We start from the raw sequence: 16,127 nt of genomic DNA on the forward strand, positions 1-16,127 counted from the left end.
TTAGTGGACATGGTAGAGAGGTATTTGGCAGCAGAGGAACTACTGATGACCACCCAGCAACCCATAGGTCCTCGACAGCGCCCTTCAGTAAAGACTGGTAAGACTGTTCCGTGGGAAAACGTTGCTGGGCGGTTAAGAGAACGCAAGGCTGGAGAGACTGTAAACACTGGCCCTGTAAACAGGCCAATGGGGCTAGAACGGTCTATGCTGCCCAAATGGGTTGATAATCGTGTGGTTAAATGTTTTAGGTGTGGTATGCCAGGTCATGTTATTGCCAATGGCCCAGTCACGCAAGAACCCATGCAATGTGATGCTGCCTTTGAATGTCGCAGAATGTCTTTCTTTGCTAGGTTAGCTTGTACTGTGGTACCTTCACCTGAGCTGGAAAAACAAATGTGTGATGTGTTCTTAGAAGGTAACCGGGTAGAGGCCTTGCTAGATTCAGGAAGTTTAGTTACCCTCGTGAAAGCTGGGTTAGTGAACCCCTTAAAGGTCCAGCAAATACCTATTGGGGTAACTTGCATACATGGGGATACCCAACATTATGCCACTGCTGAGGTGAATATAGAAACTTGTTGTGGGTCAGCAATGGTTAAAGTGGGACTGGTCCCTACCTTGGTGCATGAGGCCATAATAGGGAGGGATTTTCCTCATTTTTGGAAACTGTGGGAATCACGGTTATCAACAGATGTGAGAAGTAAAAAGCCAGTTGATAATACCGGTGATTTTATGGATGTACGTGGGTCTTCGGAACTTTCTGGCCCTTTGCCTTTTGCTAGTTTGGCTGGGGAAGTGACAGATGGGGAGTCCAGTGAGGACCCTCTTGCCGGGAACAGAGACATAGTAGTTAGAACTGAAAGCGTGCCTGACCTGGAGGTAAAGAAGGATCTGTTTGCGTCTGAACAGTTAAAGGATCCTACCTTAATAAAGGCTAGAGAGAATGTTAAGATTGTTAATGGGGAACCTGTGGTACCAGGTGACAGGGTTACGTATCCCCACATGGCCATCTGTAATGAGCTCTTGTACCACATTGTCAAAAGGGGTGAGGATGTGGTGGAACAGCTGGTAGTTCCCCAGCCTTATCGGAGAACGGTACTAGATTTAGCTCATAGTCACGTTACCGCAGGACATTTAGGGGCAGAAAAAACCACTGAAAGAGTTTTACAAAGGTTCTTTTGGCCAGGGGTTTATAAAGAAGTGTCTGAATATTGTTCTTCCTGTCCTGAATGCCAGTATCATGCCCCTAGACCCCATTTCAGGAGCCCACTAGTTCCCATGCCTATTATAGAGGTCCCGTTTGACAGAATAGCCATGGATCTCGTGGGGCCCTTGTTAAAGTCTGCTCGGGGCCATCAGTATATCCTGGTAATTATGGACTATGCCACTCGATATCCTGAGGCTGTCCCTTTACGCACTATCACAACCAAGGCGATAGCTAGGGAGCTGGTGCAGGTATTTAGTAGAGTGGGAATACCAAAAGAAATTTTGACTGACCAAGGTACTCCATTTATGTCAAGGATCATGAAAGAATTGTGCAAGTTATTTAAGGTCACTCACCTCAGGACGTCCATCTACCATCCCCAAACTGACGGGTTGGTGGAAAGGTTTAATAAAACATTAAAAAGTATGTTAAAAAAGGTTGTTGAGAGAGATGGGAAAAACTGGGATTGTTTGTTGCCCTACTTGTTAATGGCCATCAGAGAAGTACCTCAGTCCTCTACGGGGTTTTCTCCATTTGATTTGTTGTATGGTAGACACCCCAGAGGGCTGTTGGATATTGCCAAAGAGACGTGGGAAGGACAGCCCACTCCTTATAGAAGCGTTATTGAGCATGTAACACAAATGCAGGATAGGATTGCAGCCGTGGTACCTGTTGTCAGAGAGCACATGGAACAGGCCCAAAGTGCTCAACAGAGGGTCTATAACCGGAGTGCCAAGATACGGGAATTTGCTCCTGGAGATAGAGTTCTTGTTTTGGTACCCACTGTGGAAAGCAAATTCCTAGCTAAATGGCAGGGTCCATTTGAGATTAGGGAAAAAGTGAATGAGGTTAATTACAAAGTATACCAGCCGGGAAAGAGAAAACCCGAACAGATCTACCATGTTAACTTAATCAAACCCTGGAAAGATAGGTTGTCTCTGTCAGCGGAGCCTTGCCCTTCGGTGTCTTCACCCCGGTTGCTTCCCGCAGTGAAGGTGTCAGAGACATTATCAGCTGATCAGAACAATCAGGTTAAAGAATTTCTCATCCAAAATAGGGAGGTATTTTCAGAGCTGCCTGGCCGAACGACCATAATAAAACATGACATTGTCACAGAACCAGGGGTCAGGGTTCATTTAAAGCCATATAGGATTCCTGAAGCTCAGCGAGAAGCTATTTCTAAGGAAGTTATAACCATGTTAGAACTTGGAGTCATAGAGGAGTCTAACAGTGAGTGGTCCAGTCCCATAGTGCTCATCCCGAAGCCCGACGGTAGCATACGCTTCTGTACTGACTTTCGTAAGTTAAATGAGGTGTCCAAGTTTGACGCATACCCCATGCCCCGTGTGGATGAGCTTGTAGAAAGGCTGGGAACAGACAGGTTTCTCACCACATTGGACCTGACCAAAGGTTACTGGCAAATACCTTTATCTGATAGCGCCAAAGAAAAAACAGCCTTTTCGGTTCCGGAGGGGCTGTACCAGTATAAGATGTTACCCTTTGGGTTGCATGGGGCTCCAGCAACCTTTCAACGGGCGATGGATAAAATTTTGAGGCCCCATAGAAAATATGCAGCTGCCTATTTGGATGATGTGGTAATTCACAGTACAGACTGGGGGTCCCATTTGGTTAAAGTACAAGCAGTACTGGACTCAATCAGAGAGGCAGGGTTAACTGCTAACCCAAAGAAGTGCTGCCTCGCAATGGAGGAGGTCAAATACTTGGGCTTCACCATAGGCAGAGGTCTGATTAGGCCCCAATTGAATAAAGTTGATGCTATTCAAAACTGGCCTCGTCCAGTGAATAAAAAACAGGTAAGGGCTTTTTTGGGAATTACTGGGTACTATAGACGGTTTATTCCTAATTTTGCGACCACAGCGGTGCCGTTGTCAGACCTTACCAAAGGGAAGCAGTCAAATGTGGTGAAATGGAACCCTGATGCAGAAAAGGCGTTCCAAGCATTAAAAGTGGCTTTGTGTTCACAACCGGTGTTGATAACACCAGATTTTTCAAAAGAATTTGTGGTACAGACAGATGCCTCAGAGGTAGGGATAGGTGCCGTGCTGTCCCAAACCAGAGATGGGGACGAACACCCTATCATTTATTTGAGTAGGAAACTCAATGAGCATGAAAAAAGGTATGCCATTGTGGAAAAGGAGGCTTTGGCCATTAAGTGGGCACTAGATACCTTGAGATATTACCTCTTGGGTAGACAATTCAGACTAGTGACAGACCATGCCCCTTTAAAATGGATGTATGTAAATAGAGGCAAGAATGCTCGTGTAACTAGATGGTTTCTAGCGTTGCAGGACTTTAAGTTTACTGTCGAACATAGACCGGGAACACAATTGGCCAACGCAGATGCATTGTCTCGCATCTTCTGTTTGGGGGCTACAAGTGTTCCGGCCCCTAGGTCGAAACAGGGGAGGGGGATATGTGACAAGAACACTGGGATAGTGTTTGAGGGCAGGTATATTTGTCCCAGGTTCTTGTCTTACATGTTTTAGAAAATGTTAACTTCTAGGAAAAATGCTTTTTGTTTTGTCTGAACCTTTTCAGTTTGCTATAAAAGCTGGGAAAAGGCTCTGAGAGAGAGATAAGGCGAGTTCTAGACATTGGGCCCAGTTCGGGTCTTTGGCCTCACAGAGGGCTAATCAGGGTTTCAGCTGTGTAAGAGTGATATAGTGCTTCTAACCTGATTAGTATGGGCAGACTGCCTGGGAAGGCTGCAGGATCTGTGTGTGAGAGACACGCTTTCTGATGCAAGTAAGCTATACAGTATGTACTGAAGAACTCTGTGTTTTGTTTAGTGACAGTTAGGAACATCTTATGTTTAGTTAGTGCCGGACAGGCAAGGTATTTTTATTTTGGGGTTTGTTTTATTTTCTGTTTCAATAAAACTGTCCGGGGTCGGTTGTACCAGAAACTGGACTTGTGTTGTTCCTCAGCTGCTGCGGGCTGCCATATTCCCCAGGAAAAGGCACCTTGCACCCCTACAGTGTTACAATATATATATATAATTGTATATAATATATATATAATTGTATACCACCTACCCGTGTTTTTTTTTTCTTTCTTCTTGAGACATACTACTATAGTAGCTTACTGTAGCAGTCTGCGGTGCTGCTGAGCTGACAGTGTCCAGCAGGTCCGTCATCAGTCATTACATAATAAATATATATACCTGTCCGGCTGCAGTACTAGTGATATTATATATATATATATATATTAATTTCATCTCATTATCATCCAGTCTATATTAGCAGCAGACACAGTACGGTAGTCCACGGCTGTAGCTACCTCTGTGTCGGCAGTCGCTCGTCCATCCATAATTGTATACCACCTACCCGTTGTTTTTTTTTTTTTCTTTCTTCTTGATACATACTACTATAGTAGCTTACTGTAGCAGTCTGCGGTGCTGCTGAGCTGACAGTGTCCAACAGGTCCCTCATCAGTCATTACATAATAAATATATATACCTGTCCGGCTGCAGTACTAGTGATATTATATATATATATATATATTAATTTCATCTCATTATCATCCAGTCTATATTAGCAGCAGACACAGTACGGTAGTCCACGGCTGTAGCTACCTCTGTGTCGGCAGTCGCTCGTCCATCCATAATTGTATACCACCTACCCGTGTTTTTTTTTTTTCTTTCTTCTTGATACATACTACTATAGTAGCTTACTGTAGCAGTCTGCGGTGCTGCTGAGCTGACAGTGTCCAGCAGGTCCGTCATCAGTCATTACATAATAAATATATATACCTGTCCGGCTGCAGTACTAGTGATATTATATATATAAATATTAATTTCATCTCATTATCATCCAGTCTATATTAGCAGCAGACACAGTACGGTAGTCCACGGCTGTAGCTACCTATGTGTCGGCAGTCGCTCGTCCATCCATAATTGTATACCACCTACCCGTGTTTTTTTCTTTCTTTCTTCTTGATACATACTACTATAGTAGCTTACTGTAGCAGTCTGCGGTGCTGCTGAGCTGACAGTGTCCAGCAGGTCCGTCATCAGTCATTACATAATAAATATATATACCTGTCCGGCTGCAGTACTAGTGATATTATATATATATATATTAATTTCATCTCATTATCATCCAGTCTATATTAGCAGCAGACACAGTATGGTAGTCCACGGCTGTAGCTACCTCTGTGTCGGCAGTCGCTCGTCCATCCATAATTGTATACCACCTACCCGTGGTTTTTTTTTTTTCTTTCTTCTTGATACATACTACTATAGTAGTTTACTGTAGCAGTCTGCGGTGCTGCTGAGGTGACAGTGTCCAGCAGGTCCGTCATCAGTCATTACATAATAGATATATATACCTGTCCGGCTGCAGTACTAGTGATATTATATATATATATATTAATTTCATCTCATTATCATCCAGTCTATATTAGCAGCAGACACAGTACAGTAGTCCACGGCTGTAGCTACCTCTGTGTCGGCAGTCGCTCGTCCATCCATAATTGTATACCACCTACCCGTGGTTTTTTTTCTTTCTTTCTTTTTGATACATGCTACTATAGTAGCTTACTGTAGCAGTCTGCGGTGCTGCTGAGCTGACAGTGTCCAGCAGGTCCGTCATCAGTCATTACATAATAAATATATATACCTGTCCGGCTGCAGTACTAGTGATATTATATATATATATATATATTAATTTCATCTCATTATCATCCAGTCTATATTAGCAGCAGACACAGTACGGTAGTCCACGGCTGTAGCTACCTCTGTGTCGGCAGTCGCTCGTCCATCCATAATTGTATACCACCTACCCGTGGTTTTTTTTTTCTTTCTTCTTGATACATACTACTATAGTAGCTTACTGTAGCAGTCTGCGGTGCTGCTGAGCTGACAGTGTCCAGCAGGTCCGTCATCAGTCATTACATAATAAATATATATACCTGTCCGGCTGCAGTACTAGTGATATTATATATATATATATATATTAATTTCATCTCATTATCATCCAGTCTATATTAGCAGCAGACACAGTACGGTAGTCCACGGCTGTAGCTACCTCTGTGTCGGCAGTCGCTCGTCCATCCATAATTGTATACCACCTACCCGTGGTTTTTTTTTTTCTTTCTTCTTGATACATACTACTATAGTAGCTTACTGTAGCAGTCTGCGGTGCTGCTGAGCTGACAGTGTCCAGCAGGTCCGTCATCAGTCATTACATAATAAATATATATACCTGTCCGGCTGCAGTACTAGTGATATTATATATATATATATTAATTTCATCTCATTATCATCCAGTCTATATTAGCAGCAGACACAGTACGGTAGTCCACGGCTGTAGCTACCTCTGTGTCGGCAGTCGCTCGTCCATCCATAAGTATACTAGTATCCATCCATCTCCATTGTTTACCTGAGGTGCCTTTTAGTTGTGCCTATTAAAATATGGAAAACAAAAATGTTGAGGTTCCAAAATTAGGGAAAGATCAAGATCCACTTCCACCTCGTGCTGAAGCTGCTGCCACTAGTCATGGCCGAGATGATGAAATGCCAGCAACGTCGTCTGCCAAGGCCGATGCCCAATGTCATAGTACAGAGCATGTAAAATCCAAAACACCAAATATCAGTAAAAAAAGGACTCCAAAATCTAAAATAAAATTGTCGGAGGAGAAGCGTAAACTTGCCAATATGCCATTTACCACATGGAGTGGCAAGGAACGTCTGAGGCCCTGGCCTATGTTCATGGCTAGTGGTTCAGCTTCACATGAGGATGGAAGCACTCAGCCTCTCGCTAGAAAAATGAAAAGACTCAACCTGGCAAAAGCACCGCAAAGAACTGTGCGTTCTTCCAAATCCCAAATCCACAAGGAGAGTCCAATTGTGTCGGTTGCGATGCCTGACCTTCCCAACACTGGACGTGAAGAGCATGCGCCTTCCACCATTTGCACGCCCCCTGCAAGTGCTGGAAGGAGCACCCGCAGTCCAGTTCCTGATAGTCAGACTGAAGATGTCAGTGTTGAAGTACACCAGGATGAGGAGGATATGGGTGTTGCTGGCGCTGGGGAGGAAATTGACAAGGAGGATTCTGATGGTGAGGTGGTTTGTTTAAGTCAGGCACCCGGGGAGACACCTGTTGTCCGTGGGAGGAATAGGGCCGTTGACATGCCTGGTGAAAATACCAAAAAAATCAGCTCTTCGGTGTGGAAGTATTTCAACAGAAATGCGGACAACATTTGTCAAGCCGTGTGTTGCCTTTGTCAAGCTGTAATAAGTAGGGGTAAGGACGTTAACCACCTCGGAACATCCTCCCTTATACGTCACCTGCAGCGCATTCATAATAAGTCAGTGACAAGTTCAAAAACTTTGGGCGACAGCGGAAGCAGTCCACTGACCAGTAAATCCCTTCCTCTTGTAACCAAGCTCACGCAAACCACCCCACCAACTCCCTCAGTGTCAATTTCCTCCTTCCCCAGGAATGCCAATAGTCCTGCAGGCCATGTCACTGGCAATTCTGACGAGTCCTCTCCTGCCTGGGATTCCTCCGATGCATCCTTGCGTGTAACGCCTACTGCTGCTGGCGCTGCTGTTGTTGCTGCTGGGAGTCGATGGTCATCCCAGAGGGGAAGTCGTAAGCCCACTTTTACTACTTCCACCAAGCAATTGACTGTCCAACAGTCCTTTGCGAGGAAGATGAAATATCACAGCAGTCATCCTGTTGCAAAGCGGATAACTGAGGCCTTGACAACTATGTTGGTGTTAGACATGCGTCCGGTATCCGCCGTTAGTTCACAGGGAACTAGACAATTTCTTGAGGTAGTGTGCCCCCGTTACCAAATACCATCTAGGTTCCACTTCTCTAGGCAGGCGATACCGAGAATGTACACGGACGTCAGAAAAAGACTCACCAGTGTCCTAAAAAATGCAGTTGTACCCAATGTCCACTTAACCACGGACATGTGGACAAGTGGAGCAGGGCAGGGTCAGGACTATATGACTGTGACAGCCCACTGGGTAGATGTATGGACTCCCGCCGCAAGAACAGCAGCGGCGGCACCAGTAGCAGCATCTCGCAAACGCCAACTCTTTCCTAGGCAGGCTACGCTTTGTATCACCGGTTTCCAGAATACGCACACAGCTGAAAACCTCTTACGGCAACTGAGGAAGATCATCGCGGAATGGCTTACCCCAATTGGACTCTCCTGTGGATTTGTGGCATCGGACAACGCCAGCAATATTGTGTGTGCATTAAATATGGGCAAATTCCAGCACGTCCCATGTTTTGCACATACCTTGAATTTGGTGGTGCAGAATTTTTTAAAAAACGACAGGGGCGTGCAAGAGATGCTGTCGGTGGCCAGAAGAATTGCGGGACACTTTCGGCGTACAGGCACCACGTACAGAAGACTGGAGCACCACCAAAAACGCCTGAACCTGCCCTGCCATCATCTGAAGCAAGAAGTGGTAACGAGGTGGAATTCAACCCTCTATATGCTTCAGAGGTTGGAGGAGCAGCAAAAGGCCATTCAAGCCTATACAATTGAGCACGATATAGGAGGTGGAATGTACCTGTCTCAAGCGCAGTGGAGAATGATTTCAACGTTGTGCAAGGTTCTGCAACCTTTTGAACTTGCCACACGTGAAGTCAGTTCAGACACTGCCAGCCTGAGTCAGGTCATTCCCCTCATCAGGCTTTTGCAGAAGAAGCTGGAGGCATTAAAGGAGGAGCTAAAAGGGAGCGATTCCGCTAGGCATGTGGGACTTGTGGATGGAGCCCTTAATTCGCTTAACAAGGATTCACGGGTGGTCAATCTGTTGAAATCAGAGCACTACATTTTGGCCACCGTGCTCGATCCTAGATTTAAAACCTACCTTGGATCTCTCTTTCCGGCAGACACAAGTCTGCTGGGGTTCAAAGACCTGCTGGTGACAAAATTGTCAAGTCAAGCGGAACGCGACCTGTCAACATCTCCTCCTTCACATTCTCCCGCAACTGGGGGTGCGAGGAAAAGGCTCAGAATTCCGAGCCCACCCGCTGGCGGTGATGCAGGGCAGTCTGGAGCGACTGCTGATGCTGACATCTGGTCCGGACTGAAGGACCTGCCAACGATTACGGACATGTTGTCTACTGTCACTGCATATGATTCTCTCCCCATTGAAAGAATGGTGGAGGATTATATGAGTGACCGCATCCAAGTAGGCACGTCAGACAGTCCGTACTTATACTGGCAGGAAAAAGAGGCAATTTGGAGGCCCTTGCACAAACTGGCTTTATTCTACCTAAGTTGCCCTCCCACAAGTGTGTACTCCGAAAGAGTGTTTAGTGCCGCCACTCACCTTGTCAGCAATCGGCGTACGAGGTTACTTCCAGAAAATGTGGAGAAGATGATGTTCATTAAAATGAATTATAATCAATTCCTCCGTGGAGACATTGACCAGCAGCAATTGCCTCCACAAAGTACACAGGGAGCTGAGATGGTGGATTCCAGTGGGGACGAATTGATAATCTGTGAGGAGCGGGATGTACACGGTGATATATCGGAGGATGATGATGAGGTGGACATCTTGCCTCTGTAGAGCCAGTTTGTGCAAGGAGAGATTAATTGCTTATTTTTCGGTGGGGGTCCAAACCAACCCGTCATTTCAGTCACAGTCGTGTGGCAGACCCTGTCACTGAAATGATGGGTTGGTTAAAGTGTGCATGTCCTGTTTATATAACATAAGGGTGAGTGGGAGGGCCCAAGGACAATTCCATCTTGCACCTCTTTTTTCTTTCATTTTTATTTGCGTCATGTGCTGTTTGGGGAGTGTTTTTTGGAAGGGCCATCCTGCGTGACACTGCAGTGCCACTCCTAGATGGGCCAGGTGTTTGTGTCGGCCACTAGGGTCGCTTAGCTTACTCACACAGCTACCTCATTGCGCCTCTTTTTTTCTTCTTTGCGTCATGTGCTGTTTGGGGAGTGTTTTTTGGAAGGGCCATCCTGCGTGACACTGCAGTGCCACTCCTAGATGGGCCAGATGTTTGTGTCGGCCACTAGGGTCGCTTATCTTACTCACACAGCTACCTCATTGCGCCTCTTTTTTTCTTTGCGTCATGTGCTGTTTGGGGAGTGTTTTTTGGAAGGGCCATCCTGCGTGACACTGCAGTGCCACTCCTAGATGGGCCAGGTGTTTGTGTCGGCCACTAGGGTCGCTTATCTTACTCACACAGCTACCTCATTGCGCCTCTTTTTTTCTTCATTGCGTCATGTGCTGTTTGGGGAGTGTTTTTTGGAAGGGCCATCTTGCGTGACACTGCAGTGCCACTCCTAGATGGGCCAGGTGTTTGTGTCGGCCACTAGGGTCGCTTATCTTACTTACACAGCTACCTCATTGCGCCTCTTTTTTTCTTTGCGTCATGTGCTGTTTGGGGAGTGTTTTTTGGAAGGGCCATCCTGCGTGACACTGCAGTGCCACTCCTAGATGGGCCAGGTGTTTGTGTCGGCCACTAGGGTCGCTTAGCTTACTCACACAGCTACCTCATTGCGCCTCTTTTTTTCTTCTTTGCGTCATGTGCTGTTTGGGGAGTGTTTTTTGGAAGGGCCATCTTGCGTGACACTGCAGTGCCACTCCTAGATGGGCCAGGTGTTTGTGTCGGCCACTAGGGTCGCTTATCTTACTTACACAGCTGCCTCATTGCGCCTCTTTTTTTCTTTGCGTCATGTGCTGTTTGGGGAGTGTTTTTTGGAAGGGCCGTCCTGCGTGACACTGCAGTGCCACTCCTAGATGGGCCAGGTGTTTGTGTCGGCCACTAGGGTCGCTTATCTTACTCACACAGCTACCTCATTGCGCCTCTTTTTTTCTTCTTTGCGTCATGTGCTGTTTGGGGAGTGTTTTTTGGAAGGGCCATCTTGCGTGACACTGCAGTGCCACTCCTAGATGGGCCAGGTGTTTGTGTCGGCCACTAGGGTCGCTTATCTTACTTACACAGCTGCCTCATTGCGCCTCTTTTTTTCTTTGCGTCATGTGCTGTTTGGGGAGTGTTTTTTGGAAGGGCCGTCCTGCGTGACACTGCAGTGCCACTCCTAGATGGGCCAGGTGTTTGTGTCGGCCACTAGGGTCGCTTATCTTACTCACACAGCTACCTCATTGCGCCTCTTTTTTTCTTTGCGACATGTGCTGTTTGGGGAGTGTTTTTTGGAAGGGCAATCCTGCGTGACACTGCAGTGCCACTCCTAGATGGGCCAAGTGTTTGTGTCGGCCACTAGGGTCGCTTATCTTACTCACACAGCTACCTCATTGTGCCTCTTTTTTTCTTTGCGTCATGTGCTGTTTGGGGAGTGTTTTTTGGAAGGGCCATTCTGCGTGACACTGCAGTGCCACTCCTAGATGGGCCAGGTGTTTGTGTCGGCCACTAGGGTCGCTTATCTTACTCACACAGCTACCTCATTGCGCCTCTTTTTTTCTTTGCGTCATGTGCTGTTTGGGGAGTGTTTTTTGGAAGGGCCATCCTGCGTGACACTGCAGTGCCACTCCTAGATGGGCCAGGTGTTTGTGTCGGCCACTAGGGTCGCTTAGCTTACTCACACAGCTACCTCATTGCGCCTCTTTTTTTCTTTGCGTCATGTGCTGTTTGGGGAGTGTTTTTTGGAAGGGCCATCCTGCGTGACACTGCAGTGCCACTCCTAGATGGGCCAGGTGTTTGTGTCGGCCACTAGGGTCGCTTAGCTTACTCACACAGCTACCTCATTGCGCCTCTTTTTTTCTTCTTTGCGTCATGTGCTGTTTGGGGAGTGTTTTTTGGAAGGGCCATCCTGTGTGACACTGCAGTGCCACTCCTAGATGGGCCAGGTGTTTGTGTCGGCCACTAGGGTCGCTTAGCTTAGTCATCCAGCGACCTCGGTGCAAATTTTAGGACTAAAAATAATATTGTGAGGTGTGAGGTATTCAGAATAGACTGAAAATGAGTGGAAATTATGGTTTTTGAGGTTAATAATACTTTGGGATCAAAATGACCCCCAAATTCTATGATTTAAGCTGTTTTTTAGTGTTTTTTGAAAAAAACACCCGAATCCAAAACACACCCGAATCCGACAAAAAAATTCGGTGAGGTTTTGCCAAAACGCGGTCGAACCCAAAACACGGCCGCGGAACCGAACCCAAAACCAAAACACAAAACCCGAAAAATTTCAAGTGCACATCTCTAATATATATATATATATATATATATATATATAAATGCATATATGTATATATATATATAGAGAGAGAGAGAGTATACGTATATAATAGACAGATAGATAAGATACGTATGCACGCACAAACCACACAAACAGTCTAGAAATTAGATAAGAAATGGAACCACCTGTATAGTGACATAACATGGACCTATGTACAGCTAGAAAAGTATGTATTGTCTTTGGCAATGCATATATCTGGAATTATGCAGGACTGAAGGACTATCTTCCACAATAAATTTACTAAACTGGTTGTACAAGGTTAAAAATGTGGTCTTTGGCATTGTTCCAGAAAATACCATATATTCTCAACTGGGTTCAAATCTGTTGGCTAAGGGGCTATGTGAAATAGATAACATCAGTGTTACACTCATCAAACCGTTGAATGACCATACGGGATCAGTGGAAGGGGCAATCTTATTCTGGAATACACTCCTCCCATTAAGAAAGAACTGCTGCAACACATAATAAGGATGCTCGCACTGTACTTTTCACAGTGCTCCGTAGCCCGGTTTCTACTTACCGGGTCAAGCAGTGCTTGTTTACCATAGTCCCTCTCCTAGTCTGCTGCAAGGTTCACCTGCAGCTCTCCCCTCTTCCTGTCTGCTGGTGTGTCTTCTAGTGATGAGCGGGTTCGGTTCCTCGGAATACGAACCCGCCCGAACTTCAGGTTTTTTTACACGGGGCCGAGCGACTCAGATCTTCCCGCCTTGCTCGGTTAACCCGAGCGCACCCGAACGTCATCATCCCGCTGTCGGATTCTCGCGAGGCTCGGATTCTATCGCGAGACTCGGATTCTATATAAGGAGCCGCGCGTCGCCGCCATTTTCACACGTGCATTGAGATTGATAGGGAGAGGACGTGGCTGGCGTCCTCTCCGTTTAGACTAGAGTACTAGAGAGAGACACAAATTTTGGGGAGCATATTATTAGGAGGAGTACTACTTGCTGCTGATAGTGTGACCAGTGACCACCAGTTTAATTAATCCGTTCTCTGCCTGAAAAAAACCGATACACAGTGTGACACAGTCACATACCATATCTGTGCTCAGCCCAGTGTGCTGCATCATATGTAATACTGTATATCATTATCTGACTGTGCTGAGTGCTCACTGCTCACACAGCTTAATTGTGGGGGAGACTAGGGAGCAGTTATAGCAGGAGTACATATTTTAAGTACAGTGCACACTTTTGCTGCCAGAGTGCCACTGCCAGTGTGACTGACCAGTGACCACTGACCACCAGTATTGTGATTGTCTGCTGACCACCAGTATATTGTGATTGTCTGCCTGAAAAAGTTAACCACTCGTCGTGTGGTGTTTTTATAAACGCATTCTGCAGACAGTGTCCAGCAGGTCCGTCATTACATAATATATACCTGTCCGGCTGCAGTACTAGTGTGATATATATATATTTTTTTAATTTTATCTCATTATCATCCAGTCTATATTAGCAGCATACACAGTACGGTAGTCCACGGCTGTAGCTACCTCTGTGTCGGCAGTCGCTCGTCCATCCATAATTGTATACCACCTACCCGTGGTTTTTTTTTTCTCTATCTTCTTGATACTAGTAGCTTACTTTAGGAGTCTGCAGTGCTGAGTCTGACAGACAGTGTCCAGCAGGTCCGTCATTACATAATATATACCTGTCCGGCTGCAGTACTAGTGTGATATATATATATATTTTAATTTTATCTCATTATCATCCAGTCTATATTATCAGCAGACACAGTACGGTAGTCCACGGCTGTAGCTACCTCTGTGTCGGCAGTCGCTCGTCCATCCATAATTGTATACCACCTACCCGTGGTTTTTTTTTTTTCTATCTTCTTGATACTAGTAGCTTACTTTAGGAGTCTGCAGTGCTGAGTCTGACAGACAGTGTCCAGCAGGTCCGTCATTACATAATATATACCTGTCCGGCTGCAGTACTAGTGTGATATATATATATATTTTAATTTTATCTCATTATCATCCAGTGTATATTAGCAGCAGACACAGTACGGTAGTCCACGGCTGTAGCTACCTCTGTGTCGGCAGTCGCTCGTCCATCCATAATTGTATACCACCTACCCGTGGTTTTTTTTTTCTATCTTCTTGATACTAGTAGCTTACTTTAGGAGTCTGCAGTGCTGAGTCTGACAGACAGTGTCCAGCAGGTCCGTCATTACATAATATATACCTGTCCGGCTGCAGTACTAGTGTGATATATATATATATATATATATATATATATATTAATTTTATCTCATTATCATCCAGTCTATATTAGCAGCAGACACAGTACGGTAGTCCACGGCTGTAGCTATCTCTGTGTCGGCAGTCGCTCGTCCATCCATAATTGTATACCACCTACCCGTGGTTTTTTTTCTTTTCTATCTTCTTGATACTAGTAGCTTACTTTAGGAGTCTGCAGTGCTGAGTCTGACAGACAGTGTCCAGCAGGTCCGTCATTACATAATATATACCTGTCCGGCTGCAGTACTAGTGTGATATATATATATATATTTTAATTTTATCTCATTATCATCCAGTCTATATTAGCAGCAGACACAGTACGGTAGTCCACGGCTGTAGCTACCTCTGTGTCGGCAGTCGCTCCTCATCCATAAGTATACTAGTATCCATCCATCTCCATTGTTTACCTGAGGTGCCTTTTAGTTGTGCCTATTAAAATATGGAGAACAAAAATGTTGAGGTTCCAAAAATAGGGAAAGATCAAGATCGACTTCCACCTCGTGCTGAAGCTGCTGCCACTAGTCATGGCCGAGACGATGAAATGCCAGCAACGTCGTCTGCCAAGGCCGATGCCCAATGTCATAGTACAGAGCACGTAAAATCCAAAACACCAAATATCAGTAAAAAAAGGACTCAAAAATCTAAAATAAAATTGTCGGAGGAGAAGCGTAAACTTGCCAATATGCCATTTACCACACGGAGTGGCAAGGAACGGCTGAGGCCCTGGCCTATGTTCATGGCTAGTGGTTCAGGTTCACATGAGGATGGAAGCACTCAGCCTCTCGCTAGAAAAATGAAAAGACTCAAGCTGGCAAAAGCACAGCAAAGAACTATGCGTTCTTCGAAATCCCAAATCCACAAGGAGAGTCCAATTGTGTCGGTTGCGATGCCTGACCTTCCCATCACTGGACATGAAGAGCATGCGCCTTCCACCATTTGCACACCCCCTGCAAGTGCTGGAAGGAGCACCCGCAGTCCAGTTCCTGATAGTCAGATTGAAGATGTCAGTGTTGAAGTACACCAGGATGAGGAGGATATGGGTGTTGCTGGCGCTGGGGAGGAAATTGACAAGGAGGATTCTGATGGTGAGGTGGTTTGTTTAAGTCAGGCACCCGGGGAGACACCTGTTGTCCGTGGGAGGAATATGGCCATTGACATGCCTGGTGAAAATACCAAAAAAATCAGCTCTTCGGTGTGGAAGTATTTCAACAGAAATGCGGACAACATTTGTCAAGCCGTGTGTTGCCTTTGTCAAGCTGTAATAAGTAGGGGTAAGGACGTTAACCACCTCGGAACATCCTCCCTTATACGTCACCTGCAGCGCATCATAATAAGTCAGTGACAAGTTCAAAAACTTTGGGCGACAGCGGAAGCAGTCCACTGACCAGTAAATCCCTTCCTCTTGTAACCAAGCTCATGCAAACCACCCCACCAACTCCCTCAGTGTCAATTTCCTCCTTCCCCAGGAATGCCAATAGTCCTGCA

The 16,127-nt window shown here is 45.7% G+C and overlaps 1 long non-coding RNA gene across 1 annotated transcript in view; it reads left to right on the forward strand.

The window, feature by feature from the left end:
* The first annotated feature begins 3,920 nt into the window (after positions 1 to 3,920).
* Positions 3,921 to 16,127, forward strand: part of LOC134943539 (uncharacterized) — a 64,046-nt gene continuing 51,839 nt past the window's right edge. The window contains exon 1 of the long non-coding RNA XR_010181599.1: positions 3,921 to 3,967. This is a non-coding gene — a long non-coding RNA (uncharacterized LOC134943539). The remainder of the gene's footprint in view (positions 3,968 to 16,127) is intronic.

This window comes from Pseudophryne corroboree, chromosome 7 (genome assembly GCF_028390025.1).
Source record: "Pseudophryne corroboree isolate aPseCor3 chromosome 7, aPseCor3.hap2, whole genome shotgun sequence".
NCBI lineage: Eukaryota > Metazoa > Chordata > Amphibia > Anura > Myobatrachidae > Pseudophryne > Pseudophryne corroboree.